This window comes from Cucumis sativus, unplaced genomic scaffold (assembly GCF_000004075.3).
Source record: "Cucumis sativus cultivar 9930 unplaced genomic scaffold, Cucumber_9930_V3 scaffold64, whole genome shotgun sequence".
Taxonomy (NCBI): domain Eukaryota; kingdom Viridiplantae; phylum Streptophyta; class Magnoliopsida; order Cucurbitales; family Cucurbitaceae; genus Cucumis; species Cucumis sativus.
The window spans coordinates 65423-81059 of NW_022279558.1; the positions used below are offsets into that span (position 1 = coordinate 65423).

Below are 15637 nucleotides of genomic sequence, written 5' to 3' on the forward strand. Positions count from 1 at the left end.
TTGTTATGTCTAAGATAACATGTTAGATAAGTGAAATCCTATCATTCACACTATAAATGATTAATCATTTTGAGTCATGAATTAACTATTAAATACAAATACTTCGTCCACCAGATCAGATATTCTAAATCACTGAGTATGCATGTGAAAAAACTTCATTTTACATTTGTAAAGAAAGCTGTATTCCAACAACCTTAGTTGCTCTTTCCCTAATTCCTTTATTTTTTGTAAACACCTATATTTATAAAGGTGTGTTCATAAAGCAAACTAGTTTTTAGTTTTACAAACACACTTCATCAATCTAAAAAAGCACATAAAGATATATAGGAAACAAGCACTTCTGTACTCATCTTTAATAACAAAGAAATAGATCCTTTCCCGTGGATGTAGGCTTCAATTTGGCCGAACCACGTAAATCATTGTAGCATCCTTCTTCTTCTCCTTCGTCTTCGTATTGTTGCCAACTTCATACACTCAAAATCACAATAGAGAAACACATTAGGGTTTGTTAGCAAAAGAGAGGAAAAACGAAGAAGATGAACAACAAAGAAAAGGTGAAATAATTCTCTCTCTCTTTTCATTTCGTATTTCTTTTCTCTCATAACATGCAGAAATAAAAGAGACCTACCTCCTCACGCATGTACAGCCGTTAAGCAAATAACGTGGCTCTATCTCCTCCAAGTATTATAGCAACCTGAAAAATAAAGGTTCAAATAGAAATTATAAATAATGGAAAAGGCCCAACAATTGGTATCAGGGCGAATCTTGATTTCAAGAAACTGAATCTTGGAGGAAATTAAAGCTAGATAGACCTGAATAATGGCAGTGGCAAGAGTGGAAATCGAGAAGTTCGATGGAAAGAGAGACTTTGCCTTATGGAAGGCAAAGATTAAGGCCTTGTTAGGACAACAAAAAGCTCACAAAGCCCTTCTAGATTCTTCAGAACTTCCAACAACCCTCACAGCAGTACAAAATGAAGAAATGAAATTAAATGCCTATGGAACACTAATACTAAACCTTAGTGACAATGTTATAAGGCAAGTACTAGAAGAAGAGACAACACACAAAATTTGGAAGAAATTAGAAAGTCTATATGCCACTAAAGATCTCTCAAACAAGATGTATCTAAGGGAAAAATTCTTTACATATAAAATGGATCCTTCCAAAAGTTTAACAGACAACTTAGATAAGTTCAAGAAAATAGTTTCAGACTTTAAAAGTCTTGAAGACAAACTCAGTGATGATAATGAGGCATTCGTTCTCCAAAATTCTCTACCCGAGGCATACAAAGAAGTGAAAAATTCACTAAAGTATGGTAAAGACTCAGCCAAAACAGATGTCATAATATCAACCCTAAGAACCAGAGAATTGAAAATACAGTTATCTCATAAGGAACATCAAAGTGGAAATGGTTTGTTTGTCAAAGGTAAATCCCAAAACAATCAGGGTAAAAATAGTAGCAAATCCTCCTCTTATGAAGATAAGAAAGTTAAACAAAAAGAGAAGTGTAAATAGAGTAAAAAGAAGGGACACCTTCAAGAGTGTTTTTTCCTTAAAAGAAATATCAAGAAAAAGAAAAAGACTTAAAAGGAAAACAACCATAAGCCTTCATAGTAGAAATATCATTTACCTACACGGATGCCCTGACATCAACCTTAGACCAAGCCAATTATGTTAACCCCTTCCGAAAACGTGATTGGGTCCTAGACTCAGGATGCACCTACCATATGACACTTTTTAGAGCATGGTTCAATACCTATAAAGAAATCAGTAGAGAGTCTGTGTTTATGGGGAATAATAATGCTTGTAACATTGCTGGAATTGGATCGGTCACCATGAAACTAAAGGATGAGACTGTAAATCTCCTTAGAAATGTAAGACATGTTCCTCACCTTAAAAGAAACTTAATCTCCTTGGGAATGCTAGACTCTCTAGGATGCGAATACAAAGGAAAATGTGGAGTCTTCCAAGTTTTCATGGACTCTAAAGAAGTATTGGTTGGGGGAAAAGGTAAATGACCTGTTTATAATAAAAGGGGTTGAAATGATAGATGAAGCAAATATTGTATTAGCTCTAAACTTAACAGAGGATGACCTTTGGCACAAAAGACTGTCTCATATAAGTCAGAAGGGACTTGAGGCTTTATCTAAACAAGACATTCTACCTTTAGACATATGCAGTAAACTGTCTTTCTGTGAACACTGTGTGCTAGGCAAAGCAAGGAAACAAAGTTTCACCAAAGCACAACACACAACTAAAGGAATTCTAGACTATATCTATCCAGATTTATGGGTCCAACCCCAACTCCAAGCCTAAGAGCTCAAGGTATTTCTTATCATTTACTGATGATTTTTCAAGAAAAAATTGGATTTATTTTAAAAAAAAAGATCAAGTTTTTGAAAATTTTAAAAATGAAAACTAATGATAGAAAAACAAACTGATAAAGAGATTAAATACCTTAGAGCTGACAATGGTTCGGAGTTTTGTGGAGAGGTGTTCAATCATTTTTGCAAGGAAAGTGGAATCACAAGACACAAAAATGTGAGATACACACCTCAACAAAATATGGTGGCAGAAAGACTTAACAGAACTATAATGGAAAAGGTAAGATGCCAACTATCAGATGTCATTCTGGAAGAAAAGTTTTGGGTTGAAGTTGCTGCCTATGCGGTGTACACATTGAATAGAAGCCCCATACCTCCTTAGGACTCTTAACACCTGAGGAGAAATGGTCCATCTAAATGATCTTTAGGTGTTTGGATGTGTAGGGTATGTCCATCAAAACTAAGGGAAACTAAAGGCTAGAGATGTTAAGTGTATGTTTGTTGGCTTCACAGAAGGGGTAAAGGGTTTCAAGTTGTGGCACACTAACAAGAAGTTCATAATTAGTAGGGATGTTCATTTCAGAGAAACTGAGATGTTTATGCAAGGGAAAGGTAATACTAAAAGGAGCACTGAAGCCACAAAAACCTATACTCAGATTGAACTGGAGAATGCTAGAAACGGTGCTCAATTTACTAAGAAAACTAAAGTTATTGATCAAGAAATAGATGGAGAACAAACTAAAATAGTTAAAGAACAATCTAACTTGAGCCAATATTCCTAGCAAGAGACAGACAAAGAACGGTAATTATTCCTTCAATCGGTATGCTGAAACTAACTATATAAGTTTTTTTCTAAACGTTACTATAGCTCCCAGTGATAATGAACCTAGTTCTTTTGAGGAAGTTAAGCTGTAATGATGCTAGACGGTGGATTGAAGCCATGAATGAAGAAATAAATTCTCTAAAGGTAAATGACACATGGACCCTTATCCCTTTACCTAAGGAATGCAAACCAATAGCATCTAAGTGGATCTATAAACTCAAGGAAGGAGTCACTGAACTCACTACCAAGGTACAAGGCAAAGTTGGTAGCTAAGGACTTTACTCAAAGAGAAGGTATAGACTATTCTGAAATTTTCTCACCAGTTGTTAAACAAACCTCTATTAGACCTCTCTTATCCCTAGTTACTTAATATAATCTAGAGTTGGACCAACTTGATGTAAAGGCAGCCTTCCTTCATGGCTATCTAGATGAAACAATTTACATGGTTCAACCTAAAGGTTTTGAAGTTCAAGGTAAGGAAGACCTCTATTGCTTACTAAAGAAGTCAATATATGGACTGGAGCAATCACCTAGGTGCTGGATCTTATGGTTTTATATCCAGACTGAGTTTTAATAGAAGCTCATACAATATGTGTGTCTACATAAACTCAACAACCTATAAGGAGATGGTTTTCTTTCTACTGTATGTCGATGATATGCTCCTTGCCAGAAGCTCTAAGGAAGATTTAACTCATGTCAAAACTCTTTTAAGTAAAGAATTTTACATGAAGGATTTAGGTGAATCAAGAAAGATCCTAGGAATTGACATCACAAGAGACAAAAACCAATCCATACGAAGCATAAGTCAATCAACCTACTATGAGAAGGTGATCAGAAGATTCAACCTCACCACTGCTAGACCAATCACACTTCCTATTGCACAATATTTTAAACTATCAGCCGCTAATTTTCCTAGTGAGACAGACATAGAGCACAAACTATTAGAAATTAATAAGCTAGATACATTATGGATAACACATTAATAGATACATTTCTAGTTTCAAGATACATATGCATTTCTAGATACATGTAATTATTCAAGTACATGAATGGTATGTATTCATGTACTTCATTTATTTTGTGTCTTTTAGGAAGTGTCTCTTGAATACTATATATAGAGATCATTTCCTTCATTTGTATACAAGATAAAAGAATCAAATCAATAGAAGCAAATTGAGTTTTAGAAAGTAAGTGAGTTTCAAGAGAACAACATTCTTCTCTTGTGTGTTATTGAGTTTTCTAAGAGAACAAATTTCTTCTCTTAAAAGTTTGTGAGATTTAGAGTAAATTTAGAGTGGGCTCGTCAACGCCTCCAACAAAGTGGTATCAGAGCAAGGATTGAAAGATGTCATCTAACATGTTGCAGCCTCAACTTCCTCGTTTTGAGGGAAAAAACTATAGGCGGTGGAGCCAGCAAATGAAGGTTCTTTATGGATCTCAAGATCTTTGGGATATTGTTGACATCGGATATTCAGAGCCAGAAAGTGAGAATGGTCTTTCAGCACAACAACTCAATGAGTTGAGAGATGCTAGAAAAAAGGATAAGAAGGCATTATTTTTCATCTACCAATCTGTGGATGAAAATATTTTTGAAAGAATATCAGGAGTCTCTACTGCTAAAGCAGCATGGGATGCATTGCAAAATTTGTATGAAGGAGAAGAAAAGGTAAAATTGGTCCGATTACAAACACTTCGAGCTGAATTTGATACAATTCGAATGAAAGATTCTGAAACTATTGAAGAATTTTTCAACCGTGTTCTCTTAATTGTTAATCAATTGAGATCAAATGGAGAAACAATTGAAGATCAAAGGATTGTTGAGAAGATTCTTAGAAGCATGACTAGAAGATATGAGCATATTGTTGTAGCAATTGAAGAATCCAAAGATTTGTCAACTCTCTCTATAAATAGCTTAATGGGATCTCTTCAATCTCATGAGCTCAGATTGAAGATGTTTGATTCTAATCCTTCAGAAGAAGCTTTTCATATGCAGTCCTCCTATAGAGGTCGATCCAATGGAAGAAGAGGTGGACGTGGTGGTAGAGGCAATGGACGATCCAACGTTGTAACAAATACAGAGTCAGAAAGCAGAGACAATCAATTTTTTCAAATAGAGGACGAGGAAGAAGTTCAAATAGAGGAAGAGGTAGAAGTGGTGGTCGTGGAGATTTTTCTCACATACAATGTTTCAATTGTAGACGTTATGGACATTTTCAAGCAGACTGTTGGTCTAAGAAGACTAATTCTAATCAAGCAGAAACCACACTAATGCATGAGCAATCAAATAATGATCAAGGTCTTCTCTTCCTCACTCTCAATGTTCAAGAATCAAGCACTGAAGAAATATGGTATCTTGATAGTGGTTGTAGTAACCACATGACAGGAAGAAAGGATATTTTTATATCTTTAGATGAATCTCATCAAAATGTAGTGAAGACTGGTGACAACAAGATGCTTGAAGTCAAAGGAAAAGGAGATATTCTTGTCAAGACAAAAATGGGAGCAAAAAAAATTACTGATGTGTATTATGTTTCAGGTCTCAAACACAATCTTTTAAGTGTTGGACAACTTCTCCTAAGAGGACATGATGTTATTTTTAAAGATAACATATGTGAGATTAGAACCAAGAATGGAGATCTCATAACGAAGGTTCGTATGACTCACAACAAAATGTTTCCAATTAAAATATGTTATGAGAAGCTTGTTTGTTTTGAGACTTTAGTAAATGACACCTCATGGTTATGGCATTGTCGATTTGGGCACCTAAGTTTTGACACTTTGTCTCACATGTGTCAACAACATATGGTGAGAGGAATGTCAAATATTAAAAAGGAAGATCAACTCTGTGAAGCATGTGTTTTCGGAAAGCATCATCGAAATTCATTTCCGACTGGAGGTTCTTGGAGAGCATCAAAACCACTCGAGCTTGTTCATACAGACTTATGTGGACCTATGAGAACTACTACACATGGAGGTAACCGTTATTTTCTCACATTTATTGATGACTACAGTCGAAAAACATGGATTTATCTACTAAAAGAAAAGAGTGCTACTTTCGAATGTTTCAAGACATTCAAAGCAATGGTGGAAAATGAAAGTAACTTGAAATTGAAATCATTGCGTTCGGATCGTGGAGGAGAATATATTGTTTTTGCAGATTTCTTGAAGGAAAATGGAATCAAGCATCAGAAGACTGTTCGAAGAACTCCTCAACAAAACGGAGTTGCAGAGAGGAAAAATAGAATAATAATGGAACTTGCAAGAAGTATGTTGAAGGCAAAGAAGCTTCCTGATCAATTTTGGGGAGACGCAGTAACTTGTGCTGTTTATCTCCTAAATAGAGCTTCAACGAAAAGTGTGCAAGGTATTACTCCTCAAGAAGCATGGAGCGGATTGAAACCAACCGTTAGTCACCTAAGAGTGTTTGGGTGCATTGCTTACTCTCACATTTCAGATGAGAAAAGAGGTAAGCTAGATGATAAATCAGAGAAATGCATTTTTGTTGGGTACAGTGAGAACTCTAAGGCCTACAGACTATACAATCCGATAAGTAAGAAAGTTATTATTAGTCGAGATGTCAAGTTCGATGAAGCAAAATTGTGGCAATGGAATGCACCAAATGAAGACCAAAATCCATTACATGTTGATATGGATGGAAAAAAAGATGCTCGAGACTTGGAGCTTGAAGTAACTCAACCACTGACTTCACCTTCTTCATCACACTCCACAAGTGATGAAGAAACTACTCCAAGGAAGACCAGAAATATTCAAGAGATCTATAATACTTCAAGAAGGATACTAGATGAAGAACATGTTGATTTTGCTTTATTTGCAAATGTTGATCCTGTATACTTTGAAGAAGCAATTCAAGATGAAAATTGGAAAGATGCAATGAATCAAGAGATTGATGCAATAAGAAGAAACGAGACATGGGAGTTAGTAAAATTACCAGAAAATAAAAAGGCTCTTGGAGTCAAATGGATCTATAGAACAAAGCTAAAGCAAAACGGAGAAGTGCAAAAATACAAAGCCAGACTCGTTGTAAAAGGTTACAAACAAAAGTTTGGTGTGGATTATGAAGAAGTTTTTGCACCGGTAACTCGCTTGGAGACTGTTCGTTTGTTGTTAGCCCTTGCAGCAAAAAATAACTGGAAAGTTCATCAAATGGATGTAAAGTCAGCATTCCTAAATGGGTATTTAGAGGATGAAATATATGTTGAGCAACCCCCCGGTTATGCAAAGATTGGAGAAGAAAATAAGGTGTGTCGATTAAAGAAAGCCTTGTATGGGCTAAAGCAAGCACCAAGGGCTTGGTACAGTCGCATCGACAATTTTTTCTTAAAGGATGGTTTCAGAAGATGTCCATATGAACATGCTCTCTACACCAAAGAAGATGAAAATGGTAATTTCTTGATAATTTGTCTATATGTTGATGATTTAATATTTACGGGCAACTCAAATATGATGATTGAAGAATTCAAAGAGAGCATGAAAAAGGAATTTGAGATGACTGATATGGGTTTACTTCATTATTTTCTTGGTATTGAAGTTAAACAAGGTGATAATGAGATTGCAATTTTCCAAAAGAAGTATGCAAAAGATTTGTTGAAAAAGTTCAAAATGGAGAATGCTTATCCTGCCAGTACTCCTATGGAATTGGGTTTAAAGTTAAGTAAGCATGATGTTAGTGAAGCTTTTGATGCCACCATTTATAGAAGTTTGGTTGGAAGTTTAATGTATTTAACTACAACTAGACCTGATATTATGTTCTCGGTCAGTTTATTGAGTAGATTTATGACATCACCAAAGAGAAGTCATTGGGAAGCTGGAAAGAGAGTTCTTAGATACATTCTTGGAACTGTTGATCATGGAATCCACTATAAAAGGAATGTGGATAATGTTCTTGTTGGCTACAGTGATAGTGATTGGGGAGGAAATATTGATGATTTCAAAAGTACTTCTGGGTATGTATTTAATATTGGTTCTGGAGCAGTTTCATGGGCATCAAAGAAGCAAGATGTTGTAGCATTGTCCACAACAGAAGCTGAATACATTTCTTTGTCTGTTGCTAGTTGTCAAGCACTTTGGCTAAGAAATGTACTACATGAATTGAAGTGTCCTCAAGAGAAAGGGACCATCATGTTCTGTGACAATCAATCATCTATTTCACTTTCGAAGAATCCCGTTTTTCATGGAAGAAGCAAACACATAAACATCAAATATCATTTCATCAGAGAATTGATCAAAGATGGAGAAGTATATATCAGGTATTGCAAGACTCAAGATCAAGTTGCAGACGTATTCACAAAAGCATTAAAGACAGATTCATTCTTGAAAATGAAAGAGAAGCTCGGAGTTTGGGAAGTCTAGCTTAAGGGGGCATGTTAGAAATTAATAAGCTAGATACATTATGGATAACACATTAATAGATACATTTCTAGTTTCAAGATACATATGCATTTCTAGATACATGTAATTATTCAAGTACATGAATGGTATGTATTCATGTACTTCATTTATTTTGTGTCTTTTAGGAAGTGTCTCTTGAATACTATATATAGAGATCATTTCCTTCATTTGTATACAAGATAAAAGAATCAAATCAATAGAAGCAAATTGAGTTTTAGAAAGTAAGTGAGTTTCAAGAGAACAACATTCTTCTCTTGTGTGTTATTGAGTTTTCTAAGAGAACAAATTTCTTCTCTTAAAAGTTTGTGAGATTTAGAGTAAATTTAGAGTGGGCTCGTCAACGCCTCCAACACAAACTACATATGGAAAATGTACCCTACAGTCATAGAGCACAAACTACATATGGAAAATGTACCCTACAGTCAAGCATTAAGAAGTTTAATGTACTTGATGATCTCCACTAGAACTAATCTATCCAATTCAGCAAGCCTAGTCAGCAGATATATGGCTAATCTTGAAAAACGGCACTAGAAAAAACTAAATGGATAAAGAGATACTTAATCTAGTCCAAGTCTACTAAAATAAACTATCAAAGGTCCACTAAGTCAGAACTATAACTGATTGGTTATGTGGACTCAGACTTTGTCAGTGACAGTGACAAAAGAAGAAGTTTAATCGGATATGTTTTCCTCTATGACCCTAATCTAATTAGTTGGAAGCAACCCTACAATCTATTGTTGCTCTCTCTCAACTACAGAAGCAGAATACATAACATTAGCAGAAGCTGTAAAAGAAGGATTATGGCTTAAAGGACTGATGAAGGAGTTTGGAATCAAACAGTGGATTGTAAAAATCTCCTGTGACAACCAAAGTCCCATTCACCTATCAAAAACCCACAATACCACAGCCAAACAAAGCATATAGACATAAAATACCACTTTATACGAGGAAAGATTGAAGCTTACCAAGCCGGTCTCAACAATGCAGCTCCAGAAGTTCCTCTAGCTGGTAGGTTTCAACCTACCTGAAAAAGAATAGATCAGAAAAAGAAGAGTAAGATGGAAGGATCACTATCACATGTTTAAGTTGGATTCAAGGTGGAGATTGTAAAGAAAACTGAATTCCAACAACCTTAGTTGCTCTTTTCCTAATTTTTTTTTTTTTTTTTTTTTTTTTTTTTTGTAAACACCTATAAATTTAAAGGTGTGTTCATAAAGAAAACTAGTTTTTAGTTTACAGACACACTTCATCAAATTATATATGTTGTTGGATGTTGACCAACTACAAGTTTGGACATTGACTTGTTCTTATATTGTTCCCGGACTACTTAAAAACATCTATAAAAATCTACTCTTTCTGTTATTTTTTCCTCTCAGTTATTCATCATCATCATAAAAATGGCTACAAAATTAATGAGTTGGAGTTCAATTGCTTGTGTTTTCCTCGTGGGAGCTCTCCTACAAGTCGTTTACGGCTTTGATTATGATGTTGGTGGCGATTTCGGTTGGAACGTTCCACCAATACCCACCTTCTTCTCCGATTGGACTCATAATAAAACTTTCTTTGTTGGTGATAAACTAGGTAGCTGCTTAATTATACCCTAAGACTACTTTTTGTTTGTTTCTATTACAAATTTAAGTAAATTTAAAATAAACCATATATTATGTTTTACAATAAAAATTAAATCATATCGTACAAGTGAGAAATACATAAACTAAATCATTATCGACAAGAATGAGAGATTCCTTGTTTTATAGTTTGATATATGTGTGGTTTGTTTTATGTACAGTATTCAATCAAACTCGTCGGAGTTCCATGACGTGCAGAGCCTGAAAGTCAAACGGATTTTGATGGATGTGTGAAACCAGGAATTAGTTTAAGTACATCATCTGCCATGTTATCTGTTCTACTTGATTCTCCCCGTCGTCGTTACTTCATTTGTACAATTGGCAATCATTGTAACGCGGGTATGAAATTTACTGTCGACGTTTTTGTAAACCCCAACTCTGCCTTGCTGCCACCGCCGCCGCCGCCGCGAGCTCCGCTTCTTCCTTGAGATTTGGTGCAGTTTTGGCTGCAGCAATGACTGGATTGCTCTTTCTCGTAACCATATAGTTAGTTATTGTTTATTGCTGTTTCATTATTTTTCTCGTTTTGTGATCATGTTGTGTGTGTTCCCATATTGTTCCATTGGTTTTTGTAGATGTTTCTTATTGTTTGAATAAATGCTATTGTAATATTCATCATATATTTATGTATTATTCTTTTCTTTCTTTTCTTTTTTAAATAAGTTATTAGAATGTAATGTTTGGGCAATTTGAAAAAGTTTATAAACAATTATTAGGTAAGGCCTAATTTACATGTTTGGTAAAGTTTATATATATAAACTCAATTATTCCCAACTTGGAGTAGTTCATGAATTAAATGACTACTTTCCTAAAGTTTAGGACTAAAAAATATTGAAAATTAAGAATGAATATGTCACACATAAACAAAATATCTTGACAACTTTAGAGACAACATTAGAATAACAAATTATATTATAAATGAAGAGTGAACACGTAGAGATTTGTAAATTTGTTCGGTGATATTCACATACGTTCTGGCGGTAGCGTATCAGAGAATTAGATAATTCAATTCACTAATATTTAAGAGTCCAGTGTTTACAACACGTAGGTATGTGTGTGTGTATATATATTTGAAAAGTCACGAGATTTATAATGATACACATATAGAGCCTAACTCAATAATCACTTAGACTCCATTAGATGTGAGATAGACTCCTCCTTAATCGAATTTAAGCTCCTCTGCATATGCAAATTAGTAAAGAACACTCCAAGTTGTCTAGTTTATAAAACTCCCACTCTCTTTTAATGTTATCTTTTTACCTCTATTGTGAAGATGTTTCACTAATGAACCAAAGTTGGAGACCTCCATTTTGTGTAATGAAAGTCTCAGGCTTCCTCTAGCACCATGAAAACTTCTTATTCTTAAATCTTCAACAAATGTTTCGTATGATTATTGAATGTAGATCAACGACAACACAATGAGTATTATATTAAACTGCCACCACAAAAACACAAGAATTCCAAACCGCAGTAAATAGAAGTGACAGCTTTAACAGTGTAAAGATTTATACAAACAATAATAGGAACAATAATGGAAAAGGAAAACAACCATAAATAACGAAAATAGCTATACAAAAAATTTCAAATAAGGAAACATAAACTAGAAGAATGGCACAACTTGTGTGACATCTTTTGTGTCAACGTCTATGACAACATGTGATCATCCATGAAACCAAAAACTATTAACCTTAGACAAGTACGGAAAACTCTAACGGCAACATCTTTAATTATATGTTGAACTTTGCATTATTTTCTAGTTGACATATCTCTTCTCTTTTGACGTATATACTACTTTAAATTGTGTTGTGTTGTAAGGTTGTTTATGATTTTCATAAGTATTATAGTCATAATTGTTTTTAGAAGTAACGAAAAATAAAAATTTCAATCTTTCTGCTCCAAGGAAGGAACAATTCTTGCTCTTTTTTAACCATGTTTAGTTTGGTCCATATATATAGTTAGAATTTATTGGATAAAAATTTGAGCTTTCAAACTATGAAAATAAAATCTAATGATAAATAAATCAAATCCCAACATTAAGCATTAAAAAAAAACTTTGGATAGGTTCCCAAAATTATAGTCTAATATATGATGTGTTGATATTTTTCATGACTGACTATTTGACTTTGACCCTTCAAAGTTTGAGACCACCAATGCCCCACTGGACCTTAATGGCATTGATTCAAATTTCAATCAAACATAAGTGTTTTAATTTAGACAGTAAACAATTCGTAACTATTTTTAATTCCTTTCATTATTTAAATTGATTTATTTATAAAAAACGTAAGAGAGTTTAATTAGAAAACTTATTAATTTAAGACTTTTAGATGATTCGTATAAAGATATAGAGACATAAATTAATATTTCTTCAAATTTAAACAAAGTAATTTAAAAGTTTAAATGTTAAAATAAAATAAATATCGAAAATGAAAATTAAAACTTTTGAGTTGGATAACAAGTTTAGTTGTTAGATTGGTTGAAACGTGGAACTAAATAATTTCAACCATGGTCGAGCTAAAGAATTAATACATTAATTTTAAAATGGTAATCGGTCTCAGTTATTCACTAAAGTAAATAAATTTCAAAAATAATAATTAGAATTAGAAGTACAATTCTCCACGGCTATTAATATTGACCCATTTCACTTCGTTTCATTATTTAATTCAAAATTGGCAACTCATGTTCTCCTCTTTTATACTATATTATCCATTTCCCACACCATCAACCTCTTTTCTGTATAAATCTCTATAAACTCCTCTATATATACTCTTCTCTTCTTCTCATTTCAGAAACAAAAGATCTTCAAGAATGGTTTCAACACAAAAAGTGACTTTCCTTGCTTCCTTCCTCTTCATCGCTGCTCCTTCCGGCTGTTGCTGCTGTTGACTATCAGGTCGGAGGTGATTTCGGTTGGAACCTACCGCCAACTCCCACCTTCTTCTCCGAATGGGCTAGTAATAAGACTTTCTTTGTTGGCGATAGGTTAAGTAAGTAATCATATATATACTCTACATTTTATTTTAACTTCCAAAGCTTTCCTAAATTTCTATTAGATTTCAATTATATATATTCCTAAACTTTGAAAATTGTTCTGAACGATTACATAAACCTCTTAGTTCTAGGATAGAAGGTAATACCAACTTTCACTTTCACATGTTATTATTTACAACTATATATATAATATTTGGATTATTAACATTTTTTTTATTGTCTCAAAATGTATCATATTATAAACACTTACGTAATCCATTTTTACACTTCAACCATTGTGTCAAATTAGATGATTAAATGTTGTATACAATGCCAGTTGTTGCATGAATTTTCATCATTTTGTTTATGATGAATAAAAGAAAATTAAGGATAATTTGGAAGATAATTAGTATAATTCATTTAATATTTGTTTACTTGCTAACTTAGATTAATTATATTTTAGAATACTAATTAGTTAAATGTTTTATTTTCTTGTAATTGGCTATAAATAACCACTAGAATTGTGAAAGAAAGCTTTGGATCATCAATTTGAAATAGAATGTCCGTCCTTAGATATTTAACTGTCATCTTAAGGGATTAAACTTTTGTTTGTTTATAGATTTGACTTAATACTTTTCTCAACCTAGGGTTCAATTCAAGTGCAAATGAAACTCACAACTATGCAATGCCTGGGTCTCAAGCAGAGCTTGATGGGTGCGTGAAGCCAGGAATAGTTTTTGTGGGAAATGTGTTTTCCTGTACTGGATCGTCCTGGTCGTAGATACTTTATATGTGAAGTTGGTAACCATTGCAATTTGGGCATGAAATTTGCTATTGATGTTATGCCTATACTTGGATCGATGCCACCTAATGCTGCACTCAAAATTGATGCATTTCCTATGCTACTACTCTTCATCACCATGATCACCAATTTCTTGTTCATCATATGAGATATTAATTTATGCATCTCTCCAAATTAATAATCTCAATGTTCTATTTTTCTAGAGTATTTGATATCTTTCTACTTCATTCAATAAATGCTATTGTAACAGGATTGTACATGCTTGCATTTTTTTTTCTCCCTCACAATTCAATATAATGTACGTTTCTTTGATTTGTTTGTAGTGATTTATAAATTTGGCATTTTTATGGCCTTCAAGATGAGAGTGATAGGGAATTAATTAACTCTAGGGTACTTGATTTTGCATTTGTTCACTTGTGTTGAATTATCAAATTTCTTTCAAGGGAGAAAAGAAATTGTGTTGAGGGAGAAAGCAAGGTATTTTGTCTTTGAAACGAACGACTATATTTAAAAAGAAAAAAAACAAAAAAACTCCTGACATCGTATGTACGACCATCAAGAGTTTTATTGGCGTCGAAAATTTTACAAAGATCTTCTAGTGCCATAAACTTTTGACACCTAAATACAGCAAATTCTCAATCGACATTTTATTTAACAACATCAAGAAGACCTCTTCCAACACATTTCGCTTGACCTGGCGTCCGACACACATTAATTTATGTGTCGGAAAGATCCTTTTTCGACGCATTTTGATATTTTTCTTGACGATTTTCTACTTCAGGAGATCCATAATTTTTTTTAGTTTCGGTTGAATAAGAAATTTTGAGACCAATCACAAATTGCCACATCATTTATTAAGTTAATGATGAAAATACAAATAATTAAATTTGAAACTAATTAAAATTGACATGTGCCCCAAATCAAAGAATTGAAAAAGAAAATAAATTTGGCCATTCTAATAATGTCACATGTTTCATCTTAATCGTTGGATTAAGTTAATCATTTTGGTTCAATTAAATATTATTTACTTGTACTAAGTTCAATTAAGCTAAAAAATAAGCTTAATTGAGCCCAAATACTAAATATAACCTAATCCATATGGTTGAGCCCATGGTCTAGTCCATGGATCAACCAGGTTAACCCATAAAGCCCAGTGAACTCTATAAATAGAAGAATTCTCTCATTTGTAGGGGTTGGAAAATTTGACTCTAGAAGATCCAAAGAGAATTCTTCCAAGAGCTAGAAGACTCCCTAACTCCTGAATCGACATTCTGAAGATTGAAGCTTCTTTGAAGATACAAGCTTTCTTCCAAGGCTCCAACTTCAAGAACATCACGTGCTCCTTCCTCCAAATCAAGCGAAGCACCCAGTCGAGAGAGAATCAGAGGATCAAATTCTAGAGATTGAACCGCATTGCATCAAATCAACAAAAATACAACATCAACACCAAGTTCAATCCACGAATTAAATTTCTCCGGAAATCTCGTGCGAACAAATTGGCACACCAGTGGGACCATCTCTACCTCTCATCTCTCTCTCGTCATCTAGAGCTACAAGCAAATCAATGGCATCAAAGAAATCTGCATCCAAATCTTCACTGCAAGCGACACCTACCGGACCTATCACCCGTAGTCGTTCCAAGGGGATCATCCAAGGGCAAGATCAAGGTTCCGCCATCGCGCGC

The 15637-nt window shown here is 33.9% G+C and overlaps 1 long non-coding RNA gene across 1 annotated transcript; it reads left to right on the forward strand.

Moving 5' to 3' along the window:
* The first annotated feature begins 13039 nt into the window (after window positions 1–13039).
* Window positions 13040–14312, forward strand: LOC116406086. Its single transcript, XR_004219148.1, has 2 exons — window positions 13040–13168; window positions 13799–14312. It is a non-coding gene; the product is annotated as an uncharacterized LOC116406086 (long non-coding RNA).
* Window positions 14313–15637: the final 1325 nt, after the last annotated feature.